Raw genomic sequence first — 21,561 nt, forward strand, 5'->3', positions numbered from 1 at the left:
ATATATATATATATATATATTTTTTTTTATTCCTTATGAAAACGTGAACTGTATCTAAATGATTTTTGTATTACAAGATCAATTTCTTTTTTCAGCAAATTGTAACAAATGTGTTATAAAATGCAATAATAATAAAAAAATCCTTAAATGGGTAGTTCACCCAAAAAAGGAAATGAAACCCTTTCTGATTCTGACCCCCAATATAGACTGCAACATTATTCCCACTTTCAAGGCCCAGAAAGTAAAGACATCGTTAAAATAGTCCATGTGACAGTGGCTCAACCTTGATTTTATTTTAAGTTAATAAATCTACAATGCATTAAATGTTCATAAACAAATAAATAAATATATTATACATGTTTTTTTAAGCTCACAGTATTACACAAATACACACATATTCAGGGTTTGAAATGAACTTTTACTCTTAACAACCATATACACTGAATGACAATAAGAGAAGAGCAATACACGTACCTGCATAAGTTTATATATAAGTTTATATATAAATATATTTATTTTGAAATTAAAACAAAAAGCCGTTGTTGCATTATAAAATAAAACATGTTACTATGTGGTTAAGTTTTCATTTCAGATTTCTGTTTTTGTCTGGTTTCACATAGGCTATAATACATATAAATATAATAAAAAAAGTAATTAATATCCTATTAGAAAATAACAGCTCTTTTGATAACTGAGATCCTGATTTACTTAATATTGACATTGTAAATATATGCAGTCTATGGGGGGTCAGAAAGCTCTTGGATTTCATCAAAAAATATCTTAATTTGTATTCCGAAGATGAACGAAGGAACGACATGAGGTTGAGAAATTAATGACAGAAGTTGCATTTTAATTTTTAGGTGAACTATCCTTTTGTAAGGACCACCCATTAGCCCAATGACGGAGTCCAACGGCCTGGGCGAAGGTGTAATGTGTGTATGTCTTTTCAGCACTCCAGTGAAGCTCACTAAATTTATTAGAATTTTAGTTACAATATTACTTTATTGTACTTTACCCCTAAGCGGCCGCTCACTGCTGACTCATAACAAAGGTGTCATTTTTTTTTATAGTTGCGAGCTTGCAACGTGCTAAATCAGTGATAGTCAGAAATCGGAAGGTCTCCTTAACGATGTGCCCCATGCTCCATTCATAGTGCCTTCAGTTTGATCTATCCTGGACAGAGATTTGCAGAAACACCAGACTGCACTTTAATCTACTGGAAATAATGATTTCAGAAAAATGCAGAATAAATCAAGATGTAACATTTATTTGTCAGGTAAATGTATCATGCCAAATACACAAGTGATTCATAAACAATAAATACATGAAATCAATTACTCAAAGATGTCTCTGAAAGTAAGCAATGCATTCCTGATGGAAAACACTGAAACAGTACTGTATGGGGGATGATCCTGGTTAAAGCGTCCCAAAGACTTATCTGTCACCTATCCTTAAATACCCAGACCAGAACAAAATTTTATTTTTATTTAAACATATTTTTGGGTCAATTCATGTACCCCAGGGGGTAGCACCTAGTTTCGGGAGATATCTTGAAGAGACATCACCCAGAGAGGAGAACAGGATTCTCCTAAGTTCTCAATCTTTCTCATTAAACCAATGACTGCAATGAAATTAAGACCATTTTACCAATCACACTGAGACACTTGATGATACCAAACATGAAAAGGAAAAACAATAGATTCACAAGATTCCTCAAATGTGATATATAGACATTCTTAGTGAACTTTTGGTGACTTGACTCAGGGGGGGAGGAAGGGAGAAGGGGGAGGAAGGAAGGGAGGAAGGGAGGAGGGGGAGGGAGGAAGGAAGGGAGGAAGGGAGAAGGGGAAGGGAGGAAGGAAGGGAGGAAGGGAGAAGGGGAAGGGAGGAAGGAAGGGAGAAGGGGAAGGAAGGGAGGAAGGGAGAAGGGGAAGGGAGGGAGGAAGGAAGGGAGGAAGGGAGGAAGGGAGGAAGGGAGGAAGGGAGAAGGGGGAGGGAGGAAGGAAGGGAGGAAGGAAGGGAGGAAGGAAGGGAGGAAGGGAGAAGGGGAAGGGAGGAAGGGAGGAAGGGAGGAAGGGAGGAAGGGAGAAGGGGGAGGGAGGAAGGAAGGAAGGGAGGAAGGGAGGAAGGGAGAAGGGGGAGGGAGGAAGGAAGGGAGGAAGGAAGGGAGGAAGGGAGAAGGGGAAGGGAGGAGGGGGAGGAAGGGAGGAGGGGGAGGGAGGAAGGAAGGGAGGAAGGGAGAAGGGGAAGGGGAAGGGAGGAAGGAAGGTAGGAAGGGAGAAGGGGAAGGGAGGAAGGGAGGAGGGGGAGGAAGGGAGGAGGGGGAGGAAGGAAGGGAGGAAGGGAGAAGGGGAAGGGAGGAAGGAAGGGAGGAAGGAAGGGAGGAAGGGAGAAGGGGAAGGGAGGAAGGGAGAAGGGAGGAGGGGGAGGAAGGAAGGGAGAAGGGAGAAGGGAGGAGGGGGAGGAAGGAAGGGAGGAAGGGAGGAGGGGGAGGGAGGAAGGAAGGGAGGAAGGGAGAAGGGGAAGGGAGGAAGGAAGGGAGAAGGGGAAGGGAGGAAGGGAGGAAGGGAGGAAGGGAGGAAGGGAGGAAGGAAGGGAGGAAGGAAGGGAGGAAGGGAGAAAGGGAGAAAGGGAGAAGGGGGAGGGAGGAAGGAAGGGAGAAGGGGAAGGGAGGGAGGAAGGAAGGGAGAAAGGGAGAAGGGGGAGGGAGGAAGGAAGGGAGAAGGGGAAGGGAGGGAGGAAGGAAGGGAGGAAGGGAGGAGGGGGAGGGAGGAAGGAAGGGAGGAAGGAAGGGAGGAAGGAAGGGAGGAAGGGAGAAAGGGAGAAGGGGGAGGGAGGGAGGAAGGAAGGGAGAAGGGGAAGGGAGGAAGGAAGGGAGAAAGGGAGAAGGGGGAGGGAGGAAGGAAGGAAGGGAGAAGGGGAAGGGAGGAGGGAAGGGAGGAAGGAAGGGAGAAGGGGAAGGGAGGAAGGAAGGGAGAAGGTGAAGGGAGGAAGGAAGGGAGGAAGGGAGGAAGGGAGGAAGGGAGAAGGGGAAGGGAGGAAGGGAGGAAGGGAGAAGGGGAAGGGAGGAAGGGAGGAAGGGAGAAGGGGGAGGGAGGAAGGGAGGAAGGGAGAAGGGGGAGGGAGGAAGGGAGGAAGGGAGAAGGGGAAGGGAGGAAGGGAGAAGGGGGAGGGAGGAAGGAAGGGAGGAAGGAAGGGAGAAGGGGAAGGGAGGAAGGAAGGAATGGAGAAGGGGGAGGGAGGAAGGAAGGGAGGAGGGAAATGGGGATGCAGAGATAAGGAAAGAGAAAAGTTTGGACAGGACATCCGTCTTTGCTATCTTCTGTCCAGGGTGCATTTTATGGCGTTATTGCAGGGTGAGTTTTGTCTTAGCAGGAAAATCAGTTCTTACAGACCTGGGACAGATTTAGATTGGCCTAATGGGACATTTTTGGACATTTTCCTGTTTCCACATTTTCAGTGTTCATAGGGCTGACCCCTGTAGTTTGCAGTGTTAGTCGATTGGTTCATGAATCCAGTCGTCACCTGAAATAACAGCATTAAGACAGGTTGGACATTAAAATGAAAGCATGGCAGAATGCGTGGATGCTGCTGCAGCTGGATAGGGTGTCACATGACCCTCTTGGCCGGGTTTGCTTCCACCTGCACCTAGTTGCGGTGGTATTCAGTCTGTAGAATGACTCGTTATATCAAGTCTGTTTGCGTTGGTCAGCATGATCAGAAAGTGTCAGTGGAAAGTGTCATTATAACACTTTGCGGAAACATCTGCGTCCTCCCTAGGACGTTTTAACTGACCCTTTGAGAAGTCCTCGGTCACCTTCAAGCAGAAGGTTTGGTTTGCCGGGTAGATCAGAACTCCATTGTTGAAGAAATCATTTCACTGATGACGCTCCATTGCGTGTGAGACACCTGAACAACTTCTGAATGAACATGCAATAATTGAACACTGATGGTTATTGTACGATGAGAAAAAAGTTATTGGATAAACACAAGAACACAAAATAACACAACATGATGTACTCAAAAGTGTGAAAGTCAAAAGTTAAAAGTGCGAGTGGAAAATAAGGTCTCTTTTTCAGAATCGTATATTTAGTGAGTAGGTCTCATTTGATCACCAAATTCTTCACTACTGCAGTGATATGGTAGTGGACTTTAGATTTGGTCTGGATGAATCAAGGAAGGGTAGCAGAAAGTCACCATAACTAGTATATTTACTAGCGGTATGCATAATTAGATTATATCACATAATTAAACATGGAAATACACAATTCCATAATTATAAAATTGTCTACATTAGTTATTTAAAGTGCAAATCATTAATGAAACCTAAGGTTTTAATACGGTCAGTTAGAGAATGAAATGTATAGAAACAGAGATTTAAATTCTCTGGTTTAACTTTTGTAATCATCCTCTGTGCATTTGATGTACAGGCTAGGTCACACTCAATAATGTAGGTCTGACTGGGAATTGTATAGTTGACCAATATAAATGCCTGCATTTTAGATTTAACTGTTTCGATCATTTGTTATTGTCATTAGTCATTTGTTGGAAACTGGGGGGCCCTCCTGGTTTGCAACAATTGCTAAGGACTGGGCATAATAAATATTTTGTCCAAAGACCAGTTGTATTAATGAGTAGATCTCAATTAGATTTAAACCAATTTATGTGTGACCATAGCCATGCACATGTTCTATGCGCATCACAGTATTTACATACAGGAAGTTGACAAGACTGTAATGCTGAAAAGAAATTATTAAAATAATTCCCCTTGTCCTATATGTATGAAGGTGAATGATGTATTATAGATTTGCATGATGTGAATCATTTTGGCCTGGATAGTCTTATGATCTATGCCAGGTAGAGCTGTTCTAAGATTGTCGTAGTGATGGTGTGTATTGTGTATGTTTGTGTATAGGAGATGGGTGGTGTCTATCCTACCATAATCTGTGTTGCATAATTTAGGTCCGGTGCTACACCGGGAGGCCACATACAGGAGCTGCTTCTGTAGTGTTATGAGGTGTGAGCGGCCCCTTGAAGTTTCTTCACCCCCATCTCCTACATGTTGTGTGTGTCCTGCTTGAGGCAGGCGAGGCCAGAAACTTTGCGGAATCTGGTTCTGAAAAAAGTAATTTGTCAGCCTGTAAGGGAAATAGAGAGGAAAACACAGTTTAATCTTGAGCCTTTACACAAATTGCATTAAAATAGATGGTACTATCTCAATATTTATTTGATGGCCTTAGTCAGACAGTTGTTACTGGTGACTTTGATCTGTTAAGATTTTATGCCATTAGAAGAACATTTGTTTTAGTTTACAAAGACATGTATCATTATCCTGATCATGTTTTTGCAAAGAAAAGGTCAATTAAACTGAGTGATAATGGTCAGATCTGACTGCTGTTGCAGTTCTGTTTATTTACACTAACCAGATCTGTGTTCAGAGCGATTCGATCACCGGGTGTGGTGCTGTGCTTGTTTGTTTAGCCTTTGGAATTTATAGTGCCATTCAACTCTTGACCATTGACCGCCTGATGTTTACATTTCACACAACTTTTCTTACATGTCCAGTAAAATACCTTCCCTGATCAGATTCCATGTGAGCTGATGCTCCTAGAGAGGAGTTTGTTAACACTTGCGCCACTTTGTTTGTGGTTTTGTTGCAAGAGAAAATTAAAACTTGTACCTCCCCTTGTTACTGGGTTGAAGATCTGTTATATCAAAATTAAATCATCCTGTGGCTTTGGATGGATATTCAAGACATGGCAATCAGATTGATCATTTTAGTTGGTACATACTGGGCATTTTCATTTTTCTCATTAAAGATTCTTGCACAAATAGAAGGTATAAAGTTCTTTCTGATTCATTCTTCCTTTCAGTTTCCTTTCTTAACAATACTTTCTCTGACCATCTATTGTCTTCTTCCTCCCAACACTAGTAGTGTTCCTGCCTTCTTGCTCCCATGCACATTCCCTCTTTCTACATTCTGATTCTTTTCATTCTTCTTAAACATCCTTTCCTCTTCTAAACCAATGCTGAATCATCAAGAGATTAAAGCCATTCCTGACCATTATAATATTATATATTACAATCTGGTAATATAAATTATATTCTATAAAAATAGTATAAATTAAAATTTATTTTATTTACTGGTCTCGGGGATTTCTACTGAGTAATTTGTCAGACTTGACTGACTTGTTATCTTCTCACTGATCTTTTAGAAGGTGTTTGGCCTGCGGCTCCAGCTGTGCTGGCATGAGCATTGTGTGCACAGCAATAAACCAAACTGGAAACCAGTTATAAAATGCTTTGTTGCTATGAACATTAAATGGACTGCTAGCACTGAGAAACATGGGTCAAATCATTGCTCAATGTAAAGATTTTTGTGACTACAATATAGAACTGGACACAATTATCTTGTTTTAGGCTGAGATGTTATCAGTTGCATTCTTTTAAGAATCTATTTGAATATGAAAGAAAGGTTGGACAAACAGGTCTGATGGAGGGCGCCAATATTGTTTTTTGGTTTGTCTCTTTTGAGACCTCGAAAAACTTACAAGAGAGCAGTGATTGCAAAATCTGATATAAGACCAAATTAAAAGCTATGTTTTATAAGACTGAGCCTTAAATGGTGTTGTTTAAACCATATTTTGGGACATCAGTCATGAATTGAAAGATTTTCAAAGAACAGCAATTAATTTGATGTAATTCATATTGTTCTTTGTCTAAATTCTCTTATGAGACAAGGACAATCATGTCCTCTGAAACTATCAGGCCTGGCTACAAGCCTTTTAGTGACATAATAATTTTCATTATATGCATCAGTTTTAAGATTTAGCATATTTTCCTGAATTTCAGTCTCTAGGACTTCTGCATAGCAGCTGTTCTCTAGGACTGAAAGATCATTTTCTTTTGAATATTCTAATTGCATTGCACTGTTTTGTCCAACTATACATTTCGCACACAAAGGATTCAAGTGAGACATTTTACTTGTTAGCCTATTTTTTAGCTCATCAAATCACAAGATTTTTTCACAAGTAAGCGTGACCATTTTCTTATTTCCAGTATTGCAATGTTGTTGCAGCAAACCAAATAATCAAATGTAACAACATTATTTACCTCAGATTTTAAGTTTTTATGTACAGCCCTCTGTTGAGTACCAGAATAAAATTTGAATGATGTTGTTCCAATTTAGGTTTCATCACTTGTTGCGTGGGCAAACAAGGAGGTATTTAAAGATTTATATCAACTTACTTAGAAATTAAATGAGCTGTTCCTAAAAATAATGTTTTGTATAATAATAAATGTTTAGTTTTACAATCCATTCATTGTGTTTGCGATCTTTAAAATAATACAGTGATAAGACCGTAAGTATGTTGTAAGAGCCACCAGAAAGTCTCCTATGTGTTCTGTATGGTTTCATTCATAAATATTCACTGCACTAAGTGGTGGGCGTGTCCACCGGGGTTTGAGCGGAAGTGATAGTGGTTTATTTGTTTTGCTTCACGGGCTCACCTGAATTCAATGGGGCGAACACTCTCTGTTGACCGCACTTTTATCACCTGGTAAATGCAGTAGGCTACCATGTAGCAATAATTGAAGTGCAATAAATGATTGAACTTGGATCAACGAGTGGAAATGAGTTTCTGCGCGTCGCAGTGTATTCAGACTCTCAGTGTTTAGTCCCTCGCGGCTGCGGGACTATGTTTTGCCTCGTCCACAACCGCTAACACATGTGATAAACACGTTTTATTTTGTTACACTGATGTTCAACACAATAGGCTACTTAACAAACATTTCGTCCCTCTGATAAATGTGGACGCATGCTCAGCTCAGCTCAGCTCATCTGTTCTCATTATGCCGAACGTGTCCGTAACATAGACTGTAAAAAAAGAAACAGTTCTCGGTTCTGTACTGGTGATTCGAGAACTGCTGTAGCCTACCTGTATGTTTAGTAGTAAGTACACGCATGCGCAGTATCAGCTGCTCGTGCTCATCACTTCTCTCAACATGTCTCAGTCAGTTCAGGGAACTGTTGGAGTAACTAGAGTCATAGGCTACTCTGGGATATTAGTTTATTTCGACTCGGAGGGACTGTCAGCCACCAGTGCTACCAAGTAAAAAAGTTAATTTCGAGCCCTGAGAATGAGTGTGAGTACCAATATGGCATCACAGTGGCTTCACTTCTCGTGAGGACATGACCCATCCAGTTCTCTATTCTCTATTGTAGATCCGGGGTTTGACCACTGTACTGTATTCCAGCCAACAACAACAACAAAAAACACAAATTATGTTAACATAGTGATAATGGTATAACACAATTATACTATGACAGTCATATCTTTGGCTACATACAAAACAAAACTTAAATCTTCCCATCACGTACACGGATGAATGACGCCTGGGCATCTCCGGCTGCTGAAGAGCGTTGCCCAGGGTCTTTGTCGTCTGAGCTCTTCTCTTACTCCAGCAAGTGCTCTGACGGACCAGCAGATCCATGGCCCTTTTACTACTGTGCACACACTGCGAATAACCCTCCTGGCGAGGCATCGCAGTATCCAGACAGACATACTGCAAATACAGACCATCAAAACATGAATGGACACTTTAGAAACATGACTATTTAAATGAATACCAATGTATCACTGAAAAGAACACAATGTAGACTGTACAGAAAGAACATGCCTATTAACTGCACACCTTCCTAACTAACAATTATGACACAACAATTAACTTTTTTTTAACAATTAACTTTTTATTACACCATTTTGAGAGGCAAACCAACTGAACTATTACAACTAAATTAAAACTAACTGAGCTACTAACTGGACTACTACTACTTAATGAAAACTGATTGAACTATTAAATAAATAAAAAATTAATAAAAAAATTAATACACTAAACAAACTAATACTACACAGTAAATTCCCCAGTGTTAAAGTTAATGAGACAATTAAGTGATCAATTGAGTGATGATTGAGCATTATTGAAGACACCTGATGATAACAAGCAGAATCACTGAAGGAGAAAATCACAAATTGTAAGCCACCGTTATGGTGATGGGTGTTTGCTTTAGTTGGGCTCTTGACCCTTACTGTATATTATTAACTTTAGACTTTGTTTGTCTGCTGTTATTGATTTATAACAGTCAAATGAACAAAGAAAAGTGTGATCTGATAGTGTTGGTTATGTTTTGACATAATCATGCTGTGATCTGAAAATGAAACTTATTGAGATAGTTTGGTGTAACTTGTTAGCAGCAGCTTTGTGATTCTACAGCATGTGATTATCAGCATTTTTCTTATAATCCAATATATTTAATAAACATTGTTCTGATCAAAACACTTTCAAATGTATTTATTTAGAAACACAGATATCAATAATCAGCCTGTGAATCTCAACAATGGTGACAATAATAAAGCATGTTGCAGTGGCTACCACCAATCACAAATCATTAATGGCTCCCATCATGCATTGCGGTATGAATAAATTATGATCTGAATTGTCTATGTAATTTACTTTTCCCAATTGTCACCATTGTTGAGATGCATAGACTGAATCTTTATGTCTGTGTGTGCCTAAAAGAAGCAGGGATTTAAAAGAAGGATTTAAAAAATAAAAAAAACTTTTAAGAAATCATTTATATTATATCTAAAATTCTGGATATTTACGCAGAATCACAGTTATGCTGTAACCAACAACATAAATCAAAAACATAAAGTTCAAATGATGATTGTCATAACATAACCAACACCATCAGATCACTTTTTTTCTTTGTTCATCTGGCAGTTATAACTCAGATACAGCAGCCACAGAAAAATTAAAGTTAATAAAATAAGGGTCAAGAGCCCAACTAAACCAAACACCCATCACCATAACGGTGGCTTACAATTTAAGATTTTCTCCTTCAGTGATTCTGCTTGTTATCATCAGGTGTCTTCAATAATGCTCAATCATCACTCAATTGATCACTTAATTGTCTCATTAACTTTAACACTGCTTCAGTGTTACTTTAACACCATGTAGAGTGGGACCATATGTGCTCTGAGCAGTGTTAATTTAACACTGGGGGGAATTTACTGTGTACAAATAGAAAACCATGATTTTATTCTTCGTGAATGAAATGAATTGCTATAATTCCTTTATTTACATGTTGTATTTTCATGTGGGCTGGCAGTTGATAGCTGAGGTCACGGCCCTGGCAGAGGTCACGGCCCAGGCAGAGGTCACGGCCTAGGTCCTAGTGCTTTATTTAGGGCCGCTGTTCTTGTTAGACTACTAGTAACATTAAGTTACGTGCGTTTATGACATCAATTACTGATTAATTTATTCTTAAAGTCAAACGTCTGATTTGACTTAATGGTCTGACGCAAACATAACACTTTGTAAATTAATATTTCCACTCCAAAAAAAGAGAGATATGAATCCCAGCATTGACTATTGGCCAAAATTTGTTTAAAGGTGCATTGCGCGAGAGTCTGAGTTTTCGCAGAACTACGCCCCCTCTGGCGGCAAGCGAAACTGCAACCAGAGGTGTGCACGCTCACGGACCACACGCACACGCACGCTTGCACAAGCTCGAGCTGGTCATAACCCAAGGAGCATCAGCCGCACAAATCTTTTGTTTACAATCATAATGTCTTCAGAGGTAATAAAGTTTTAAATCTGCAAGAAATTTAAAATATGTGAAAGTAAAGGCAATTGAGTAAATAACACACTTATGTGTGAGGGAAAAAATGGGGGTAGTAGAAAACTTCGTTTTTTATTCCCATCTATCTCCATGTTGAACTGTGTTATGTGTTTACTGTATCCACTTATGACTATTATTATGGAAACACGTTCATGAACAATATAAGTTATAACTTTGTAAAAGCTCAAAATTGTAATCATGATACCATACCATACACAGTCGGTCAACAAAGTACACCCAAATGTCTCAAGGTAATAAACAATCAAGTGGCACTATGACGTTACCATAAAAGCCAAACAGGCTAATCCGCCGAAGATTTGCGGGGGTTTAGCCTGTTTTATTGATCAGCTAAGTAGCATATTCCAATAGCAATACATCGTAATTAAGCAGTAATTTGCTCAAAATTTGTGTCTAAGTATCTAACTTATATATCAGCATTTTATATCACAATCATTCTGAACCTGATCACTGACAATGGTAAGTTAGTAAAACCTATTCCGATTGTACATTTATCTAGCTTACGCTAAAGCATTACACATTTTATGGATCGTCATTTATTGTCATTATTGGCCGTATCAGACATTAGAGAATGGGATATATCTTACCTTTTTATCAAGAAAAAAGCCAACTGAGGATCCCGTTTGAGCCCTAGAGCAGACCGGAGATCTCTCCATTTGTTGAAAACCTTCCCTATGTTTACTCTCGTCTTACCCCGACGCCTGTCTGACTCCAATTTGGACCTTTTGGTTGCACTAGACAAAAGTTCTCTTTTTTTTTTATCTTACGTGGAGTTTGCGTTGGTGTTTGAAATGAACTACAAGCCGGTCTCTTAGAATCCATTTTCTACGGAGAATGGCGGCGTCGGCGCATACACAAACCTGCCAGACATATGAGCGTGCCGTGAACGCGCATGACGTCACGCCCAGTCTCAGATTCCGACCCGAATCCCTCTTATTTATTTTACTGTACAGGATTATAGAGGCAATCGCAGTGATCAGAGAAGGGCTCAGTCAGCCCATCAGGCAATTGTTTAAGCATGTATGGGTTAGAAAACGGGTATTTTTAACATGAAAAGTTGCGCAATGCACCTTTAAAAATGTTGGATATTGGCAAAAATCCAATACTGTGCATTCCCCAGTTCTAGAGAAGCAGCTAATGTGTTTTGCATTATATTTGTGTACCTTCACAGTGGGTGTAGTTTGAAGAATTGAGTTTCCCGTTACCACTGTCCCAGACGAACACCCTGAGGTGTGTGAGCTCCACCTCATCTCCGAGAGCTCACACAAGGCTTCATCCCTCCATAAGGAAACGTCCAGGAGCTTCTGGCCACACCTTATGGACAGATCCAGGACAAAATGTACTGCTTTGGGACTGTGGTGGAGTCGTCTAGATAGTTGTGTGAATAATTTTGTTATGGTTCAGCTGTATTTATTTTATTTTTTTTCTAATTTAATATTGTTTCTAGCCAACGGAAAAATTAAACCTTTTTGTCAATATTCTCAGTTATCTTGATTAATGTTGTCACGTTACTGGAATTTCCAACTTTGATGTGATACCTTTAAAAATATATTAATATGTCATATGCTTTTAGGCTTGCAACTTCATGAGGGTGAGCAAATAAACCTGATTCTTCATTTTCATCTTCATGTAAGCACTAGAGGAATGCAGAAGAACTTATTTCTAGATTCAGGCATTAAAATAACTCACTTTTTCCACCTGCCCTTGAAGACTTCGATAGTCTCCCGGGAAAAGATGTCCTCTTCTTCTCCTGTGACTGGGAGTTATGGAGGACACAGGGCCTCTCTGGCAGCCTTCTCCTCCTCTTCACTGATCTCCAGTGGTGCTGCCCTGAATTTTGTGGATGCCCGACCAAAATATACATTTTGACGTCCGTATTTTTTCCCAATTGTGACGTTTTTAAGAAAATAAGAGACACCCTCCTCAAAATCTGCTGTCTCGTTATTATTCGAAGATAAAAATATATTTGCTTAAGGCACTTGCTGATCAGGCCTTAAGCGATGATATTTTAATTGTTTTACCATCTGCTGAAAGGTGACCGCTCTGCACGTGGTTCTGTCCGCCACACACTGGACGGGTGTATGGGCTCGCTGTTGCCATCTAGAGGGTAAGAGAAAAGTACACAAAATACTTGAGAAAATACTTATAATAAAGATTATCTATTTTAAAAAATATATCCATGACTTTGCAGGATAGTCCTGTCAGAGAATTGCAAGTAATAACTGTAATGTAGAGGTGTCAGTGTTTTTTTTTTTAAATAGCATATATGTATATTATTAAAAATATATATTTTAATATTATATTGGTAAATTGTAGTTTGATGGTTTCCAATCTCTGACCAGTCAGGATTTTTTTCTTTTTTTTTTGAGGAACTTAATACTTCAAGAATTTTTTATATATCTTTTTTCAAAGTCATTGCTAAAATGTCTTGTGAAGTAAAAATGTACCAAAACATAAACACTGGACTGGAGTACAAAAAGGGCCTCCGACAGAATCTATCTCTCTCTCTCTCTCCCTCTCTCTCTCTTTTTTTTGTAACTTAAAACTCTGACAGGATTTTTTTTTAATCTGTACTTATTAATACTTATCAAACAATTATAAATTCATTGAAATTCATTAGTTCCCTTTCGTTCGGGAACTCCTACGTCTCGTCGGAGGAGTTTCCAATGAATAGAGCATCACAGTCCCGCCCACAGCCGGTGCTGGAAGTAAGAATTCAATACAATTTCTCCATTGACAGTTGGGGTATAAGCCATAAAAACGTAACCATACATGGTAAAACCGCCGACTTAAAACCAGCTACGGCTGTACTAAGCGATTGTATATGCTCATATAAACGCCAAAAGTTCATGGGGCACTAACCTTGTTTTGAGATAAATGCCTTTTATTCGCGATGTCTTGGAGAAGTACTTCATTACCCACAATCCTGAACAATCCCACAATCCCACAGTGATGCATCTGATTGGTGGAGCTCGTGTAACTGTCTGGTTAAACCCCGCGAAACAATATTTAGCTTAGGCATACCTCTTCATGCATTTACTGAACATTTGTGTAATAATGCATGGCAAGTTAATAAACTGAATATGATGCACTTTGAACAGAAACATCTTCAACCTGTCCTGTCAGCAGAGTGTCCTGTGTCATAAAGGGCTTTGAAATAAACACACAAACTACACACTGAACACACACGCTAAACCATCTCATTAAACACAGATCAATGTCTTTTCACAAAATAATTGTAATTTTCTTTCTTTCTTTTTTTATTTTGTTTGAAGTTTATTTTGGATGAATTTTACTAATAGTCATGTTGCTAACGTTATCGTTAACCGCTTTTCACACACGCACACAATATAAAATACACGATGATAAATATAAAATTCAATACCTATATAAAACACTATTATTTACACGATTACTACTGAAAGAACTGCTATTGAGAATGAGGAGATGTCGTCACGCCACAGCGCCCCCGCCCTCAGAGACCGTGTCATCCTCCCCTTTCCGCCATTTTGGGAGGATACCCGCCAGCACCGTTCATTGTTTGTATTGGTAGTAGAGGAGGTTGTCGCACTATTTTAGAATGCCTGGAAAACACTGCTGTGTAAAAAAACTGCTCCAGTGTCTCACACGATTGTCATGGAAACCGTAGGAACCATGTGTTACAGTTTTTTCGTATTTTAAAATTTAGAAGTAAAAAAATAAAAATAAATTTTGTTTGGCATTGGTAAAGTTTCTCCCTGTAAGGACCCTTCTCTTTTGCCGCATTCTTCTCCATTTCTTCTTAATATTCTCGTAATTTTTATTATAATTCCTCGAGCCGTCTTTCCTGCTCCGTCTCTGTATTGCTCTTGCACTGTTGCCCCTGGCAACCGATAGCGTATCCTCCCAAAATGGTGGACGGGCTCAATTCGTCACGTGACAGCAAGCTACCTATGAGTATGTCCTCATTCTCAATAAACTGCACAAGAAAAAGTTCTCGTGGCCGTCGTCAGATTTGAAAGTCGCTCAAAAGGCTCTTTCGCGGTTGTGGCTTCAGTCGACTTCAGTGAGGCGCGGTGGTTTATGGGATGAGTAGTTCCTTCGCTCGGAAATGAAAATATGTACACAGTCTTGTACCTTTGACTTTTTGGGGATTTTCTCGTCGTTTTTTCACTCGAAATGATGTATGCCTATGAGTTCAGCCGTAGCTGGTTATTCTCAGACATGCTCTAAAACTCTTTAGATACGGATTTTTCCAAAACGTCAATGGGAGAAATGAATGGGAAATTTACTTCCGGCACCTAAGCGCTCTCGAGCTGTGGGCGGGACTGTGATGCTCTATTGGGATCCCGCTAGGGAAACCAATTGCCTTTGAGTGAATTAAAACGAGCCAATGAACATTGGCATGCAACATTTGCATTCCGCGGCCCGCCTACCAACGCGGGTATAAAGGCGGAAGCAAGCGCATACACAAACGCTTTTAGCTTCGGAGCCGACCGGTTGTGTCCTCTCTGAGTGAATGAGCTTTAAGATTGTATCTATCTTACGCTCTACGAGTCTGCTGTTTCGGGAAGGGATCTCTCTGTGTTGGTGAGACGGCGTTTCAGCGACCGCGCGATTTCCTGTCTGCCGGCTGCGTCTACACACTGTTAATTCAAAAGCTGTTTTCACAGCTGGTAAACGGTTGAGTGCGCACAGCGGGCTTGCAGTTTCCCCGCTGTGTTGCCGCGTTGGGTCCCTGTGTGCTTCAGCACAATAAAGAGAGTACTTTCTTCCTGAAAGAGCAACACGAGTGAAGATCGCGTCTTTTTCAGGATGGCGTTTCACTCGTGTGTTTCTGGATGCGATCGTTTCCTGTCCTCATTTGACGGCCACGTTCATTGTTTCACATGCCTAATCAGTGTGTGAGCCTACGTTCGTGGGTGGTTCATGTTCTCTCAGGAGTGCATGACAACGTCGGCACGTTGTTCGTCTCCCCTTTTTAAAGGCTCGAGCCGCTCAGCGTGCCGTGTGCCGTCTAGCGCCGGTTGTCACGGCAACCCAGCGCGCGTCATTCGGCGCTCAAGATGTGCGGTCAAGATCAAGACTCGCATGCCTCTATGAGGTGAGTCCCTTTGCTTATTTCCCGATCTAGTTTCTCTTCTGGTGTACCAGAAGAGGGCTACTTTGGCGAATAACATTGGTGATCTGAGGGTTACAGTGAGCACGAACCACTCACTCCTCTAGCGCATTGCAAACATGCTGAGACTGTGTTCGTGGGTGGTTTGTGCTCTCTACATGAGAGCATAACCACGTCGGCACGTTGTTCGTCCTGCCTAAGGGCTTGAACGCCCAGCTTGAACGCCCAACGAGGCGATGGCCACGTTCACTGTCTTGCATGCCTGGTTGACGCCCATGATTGCTGTTTCACATGCCTAATCAGTGTGTTGAGACTGCGTTCATGGGTGGTTCATGTTCTCTCATGAGTGTATGACCACGTCGGCGCGTTGTTCGTCTCCCCTTTCTGAGGGCTGAGCCGCTCAGCGTGCCGTGTGCCGTCGAGGCTTTGAATGGGATTTTGGTCCTTCTCATGAGGGACCAAGCATTTCATTCGGGGCCCCAGGGGAGGACAGATGTCGATCGCTATATCGGAGAGAGGGCTGTTATACTTTGAAAATGATGCTGAGTTCCCACTGTAATGGTGTGTTCTCATGCTGAAGATTCAGACTTGACAGCCACACTTCCTGGGTCTAAAGTGCCTGGATGCTTGTGAAAAATTTTGGCAGTATGGAAGCATTTTGGTGCCAATATGGCAAGCCAAACATGCCTAAATCTGCAGAAGTTTTTCCTCTCTCACTATCCCTGCACATTCAGTGCACGTGGGTAGTTCTGATTTGGGGTGGAGCTGCGCTTAGTGACTGACCGTGATTAGTCACAGCGCTGGCCCTCGGTCAGACGATGTCCACACTGGTGGTCCAGAAGCGCCTCAAAACCAGCCCGCTCTGAGTCGTTTCCCCCCCAGCAAAGGGAAGGGAAACGACCCTGAGAGGAGCGACCCGGAGTATGTGATGTCTGCTCTTCGGGAGTGCGTGTCATCACCACTCCTTCCCCTGGAGGAGGGCCGGGTGGAGAATTTCGTTTCTGTTCCGCCGCTGGTCATTCAGTCAGCAGTACCCAAAGTTTGAGCAGTCCACTTCCTCTGAGTCACTCACGGGCCCCAGTGCTTAGATGACAGTGAGGGCTACGGCCTTGTCACTCTCGTCTCTCGCTGGGCAAGGAGGCGGAAACCAGGACTCATTGCCCCCGGGCCTCGCTCCTCGTTTCCCCTCACAGTCGAACGGTCGAGACTGGTAGTGCAGCACGACGCTCAGTTGCCTCGTCGCTCCCAGTCTTCCCCGTCCAAGAGGGCCAGAATGTCAGTGTGCACCACCACATTGCCTCGCCTCTCTCGTCTCCCGCTGGGAAAGGAGGGTCAGAAACCTGGATTCGATCCCCCCCGGGCGTCGTTCCTTGTTTCCCCTCCTTCCTTCGCCTCCGGGCGACGAGCAGTTGAACGCCTCTGTGCCTTCTCTGCCGTCTACCCCCGGGTGGAAACAGGTTGGTGTTGCACTACACACCCAGACTCCACTTCCGGCCGCTTCAGTGCCTCTGGAGTCAAGTCCCTGTCTTCCACCTCGCTGCCCCACCCCGGGTACGCCGGTGGTCCGGGTCAGTTCACTGGTACGGTTCTTCGAAGCCTGGATAGCGCTTCCAGGCCGTCCCGGTGGGTCGCCCATACCATCCGGCTCGGCTATGCAATTCAGTTCGCTTGCCAGCCTCCCAGGTTCAGGCGCGTCCACTTTACCCGTGTGCGGTCAGAGGATGCCCGTCTTGCGGAAAGACGCGATCGAGCCGGTCCCTCCAGCCGAGATGAGGTCTGGGTTCTACAGCCCTTACTTCATTGTACCCAAGAAAGGCGGTGGGTTACGGCCAATCCTGGACCTGCGAGTTTTGAATCGGGCCCTTCACAAGCTCCCGTTCAAAATGCTTACGCAGAAACGCATCTTCGAATGCATCCGTCCCCGGGATTGGTTTACAGCGATCGACCTGAAGGACGCGTACTTTCATGTCTCGATTCTTCCTCGTCACAGACCGTTTCTTCGTTTCTAAGTCCTACCCTTCGGACTGGCCCTGTCGCCCCGTGTCTTCACGAAAGTCGCGGAGGCGGCCATTGTTCCCATGAGAGAACGTGGCATTCGCATTCTCAACTATCTCGACGACTGGCTTATAATAGCGCACTCGCGAGACCTGTTGTGCGAACACAGGGATATGGTGCTTCAGCATCTCAGTCGGTTGGGACTTCAGGTCAACTGGGACAAGAGCAAACTCTGCCCTACGCAGAGGATCTCTTATCTCGGTATGGAGCTGGACTCGGTCGGCCAGACTGCGCGCCTCACGGAGGAACGCGTCCAGTCAGTGCTCAACTGCCTCAAGTTCTTTCAAGGCAGGTCAGCGGTCTCACTGAAACAATTTCAGAGGCTCCTGGGGCATATGGCAGCCGCAGCTGTGGTAACGCCGCTCGGCTTGCTGCATTTGAGACCGCTTCAGCGCTGGCTTCACGATCGAGTCCCGAGATGGGCGTGGCAGAGCGGTACATTCCGGGTGAGTATCACTCCGCACTGTCGCCAAACCTTCAGTCCTTGGTCGGACCCTGCGTTCCTACGGGCCGGAGTGCCTCTAGTCCAGGTGTCCAGGCATGCTGTGGTTTCCACAGATGCCTCTGCCAACGGCTGGGGGGCCACGTACAAAGGGCATGCAGTTTCGGGTCTGTGGACGGGGCCCCAACTGCATTGGCACATCAACTGCCTAGAGTTGCAAGCAGTACGCCTAGCTTTGTGTCGCCTCAAGGGGTTTTTCAAGCACAAGCACGTACAGGTCCGTACGGACAGCACTGCGACCGTTGTGTACATCAACCATCAGGGTGGTCTACGCTCCCGTCGTATGTCACGACTCGCCCGCCATCTCCTCCTTTGGAGTCAGAAGCATCTGAGATCGCTTCGAGCCATTCATATCCCTGGTGCGCTCAATCATGCGGCCGACGAGCTCTCACGACAACCGCCACTTCCGGGAGAATGGCGACTCCATCCCCAGGTGGTCCAGCTGATATGGGGGATCTTCGGAGCCGCTCAGATAGATCTGTTTGCCTCTCCGGACACGACCCATTGCCAGTTGTTTTATTCCCTGACCGAAGGAACACTCGGCACGGATGCACTGGCGCTCAGCTGGCCCCAGGGTCTGCGCAAATATGCGTTTCCCCCAGTGAGCCTTCTCGCACAGACACTGTGCAAAGTCAGGGAGGACGTGGAACAGGTCCTGCTAGTTGTGCCGTATTGGCCCAACCGGACTTGGTTTGCAGAACTCATGCTCCTCGCGACAGCCCCTCCTTGGCCCATTCCTCTGAGGAAAGACCTTCTCTCTCAGAGACAGGGCACTCTATGGCACCCGCGTCCAGACCTCTGGAAACTTCATGTCTGGTCCCTGGACGGGACGCGGAGGTTCTAGGTGGCCTACCACAGGCTGTGGTAGACACCATCACTTCCGCTAGAGCCCCCTCTACGAGGCGCCTCTATGCGTTGAAGTGGAACCTATTCGTCGATTGGTGCTCTTCCCGCCGGGAAGACCCCCGAACTTGCCCGATCAGTGTCGTGCTTTCCTTCCTGCAAGATGGGTTGGAGCGACGGCTGTCTCCCTCCACCCTCAAAGTGTATGTTGCCGCAATAGCCACACATCACGATGCAGTAGAAGGTAAGTCCTTGGAAAAGCATGACCTGGTCCTCAGGTTCCTCAGGGGTGCTAGGAGATTGAATCCTCCTCGTAATCAGCACCCCGTACCCTCTTGGGATCTGACTTTAGTGCTCAGAGCACTCCAGAATCCACCTTTGAGCCCTTGCATGCAGTTGATTTAAATATCCTGTCAATGAAGACAGCTCTTCTGCTCGCTTTGGCGTCCATCAAGAGGGTAGGGGACCTGCAGGCATTTTCGGTTGACGAATCGTGCCTAGAGTTCGCGCCGGATTTCTCTCACGTTGTTCTGAGACCCCGGCCCGGATATGTGCCCAAGGTTCCTACCACTCCGTTTAGAGATCAGGTAGTGAACCTGCAAGCGCTGCCCCCGGAGGAGGCAGACCCAGCCCTGGCTTTGCTCTGCCCTGTTCGCGCTCTGCGCTGTTACATTGACAGGACGCAAAGCTTTAGGACCTCAGACCAGCTTTTTGTCTGTTACGGAGGCCAGCAGAAGGGGAAGGCTGTCTCCAAGCAGAGGTTAGCCCACTGGCTAGTGGATGCTATCGTCCGGGCTTATGAGTCCCAGGACGTGCCTTGTCCACCTAGGTTGAGGGCACACTCTACTAGGAGTGTTGCCTCCTCCTGGGCTTTGGCTCAAGGCGCCTCGCTGACAGATATTTGTAGAGCTGCGGGCTGGGCGACACCTAACACGTTCGCTAGGTTTTATAGCCTGCGTGTAGAACCTGTTTCCTCCCGTGTACTCGCTTCGGCCAGTAACGCGAGGAATTAGGTTAGTGTCGGCTTGCTATGCCATTCTCGCCCCATGGGCCAGATACGTGCGTTATTCTGCTCCGTTGGTTACCCAACAAACGGCTAACCTCATGAGTTCCTCCATCACCCCCTCCGGCGACAGGCGAGGCGGATCGCCGGTCGCCAGGCCTTTCCTCTCTGTTTAGCTGAGTTTAGGCTGGGTCCTATGTAGTGGTCCCTATGGCGACCCCATAGGTGTATTTTCACGTTAGGTTACCCTCCGGGTTAGCCAGTGTCTTCCCCTTGACAGATTCTATCTGTCGTCTCTGCTGAGTACGCCCCCACCCTCCGGGCTGGGACTACCTCAGAGACTGCCATGTGTTCACTACCCTACGGGCTAGTGCACATGTGTTTTCCTAGTGCCTCCCTTCGGGCAGGCTTGTGCTCCGCAGCGTTCCCTTCTACATCTTGGGCACGCTTTCCCAGTGTTATCCAATGTCCACTGAGCGGGTCTTCCGGAACAGCAGCGTGACTCTTCCCAGCTAAGCTTCCGCACATAAGAGTAGGTTTCAAGAAACTGCTGCTGAAGCTTAGGCAGGGCGCTGGAAGGGGCCAGCATCATGGCGTTTTATTAGGGATCCCAATTAGTTGGAAACTCCTCCGACGAGACGTAGGAGTTCCCGAATGAAAGGGAACGTCTCGGTTACGTATGGTAACCCTCGTTCCCTGAGTAGGGAACGGAGACGTCTCGTCCCGTCGCCATGCTGCTGTACCTTCGCGGAGGACTGGACACCGTTCCGCTCCTCAGCGAAAAGCGTTTGTGAATGCGCTTGCTTCCGCCTTTATACCCGCATTGGTAGGCGGGCCGAGGAATGCAAATGTTGCATGCCAATGTTCATTGGCTCGTTTTAATTCACTCGAAGGCAATTGGTCTCCCTAGCGTGATCCCAATTCGTTGGAAACTCCTCCGACGAGACGTCTCCGTTCCCTACTCAGGGAACGAGGGTTACCATACGTAACTGAGACGTTTCTTGTAGAGGAAAGATTTACCTAAAAAAATTAACTATCCCTGTCAGGGGAGTGAAAAAAGGGCTTCTGACAGGACTTTTTTTGTTGCTTCACTAAAATGTATTTATTTATTCATGTAATTTATTTATTTATTGAAAGTCGTTGATCAATGAACTGTCATGTCAGGTAGTGAAAAAAAGTCCTCTGTCAGGATTTCTCACTTTTATTTTTAAATCAAACTGAGAAATTATTTTTTTTTTTCACAAGAATTTTGTGTGACCCTCAACATTGTATGGAAGCAATTTTAATTTGTATGAATTTGTATCTTGTTTTCTCGTGATCACGAGATAATCTCGAGATAGAAAGTTGTTTTCTCGTGA

Source organism: Rutilus rutilus (genome assembly GCF_951802725.1).
Source record: "Rutilus rutilus genome assembly, chromosome: 8".
NCBI classification, from domain to species: Eukaryota; Metazoa; Chordata; class Actinopteri; order Cypriniformes; family Leuciscidae; genus Rutilus; species Rutilus rutilus.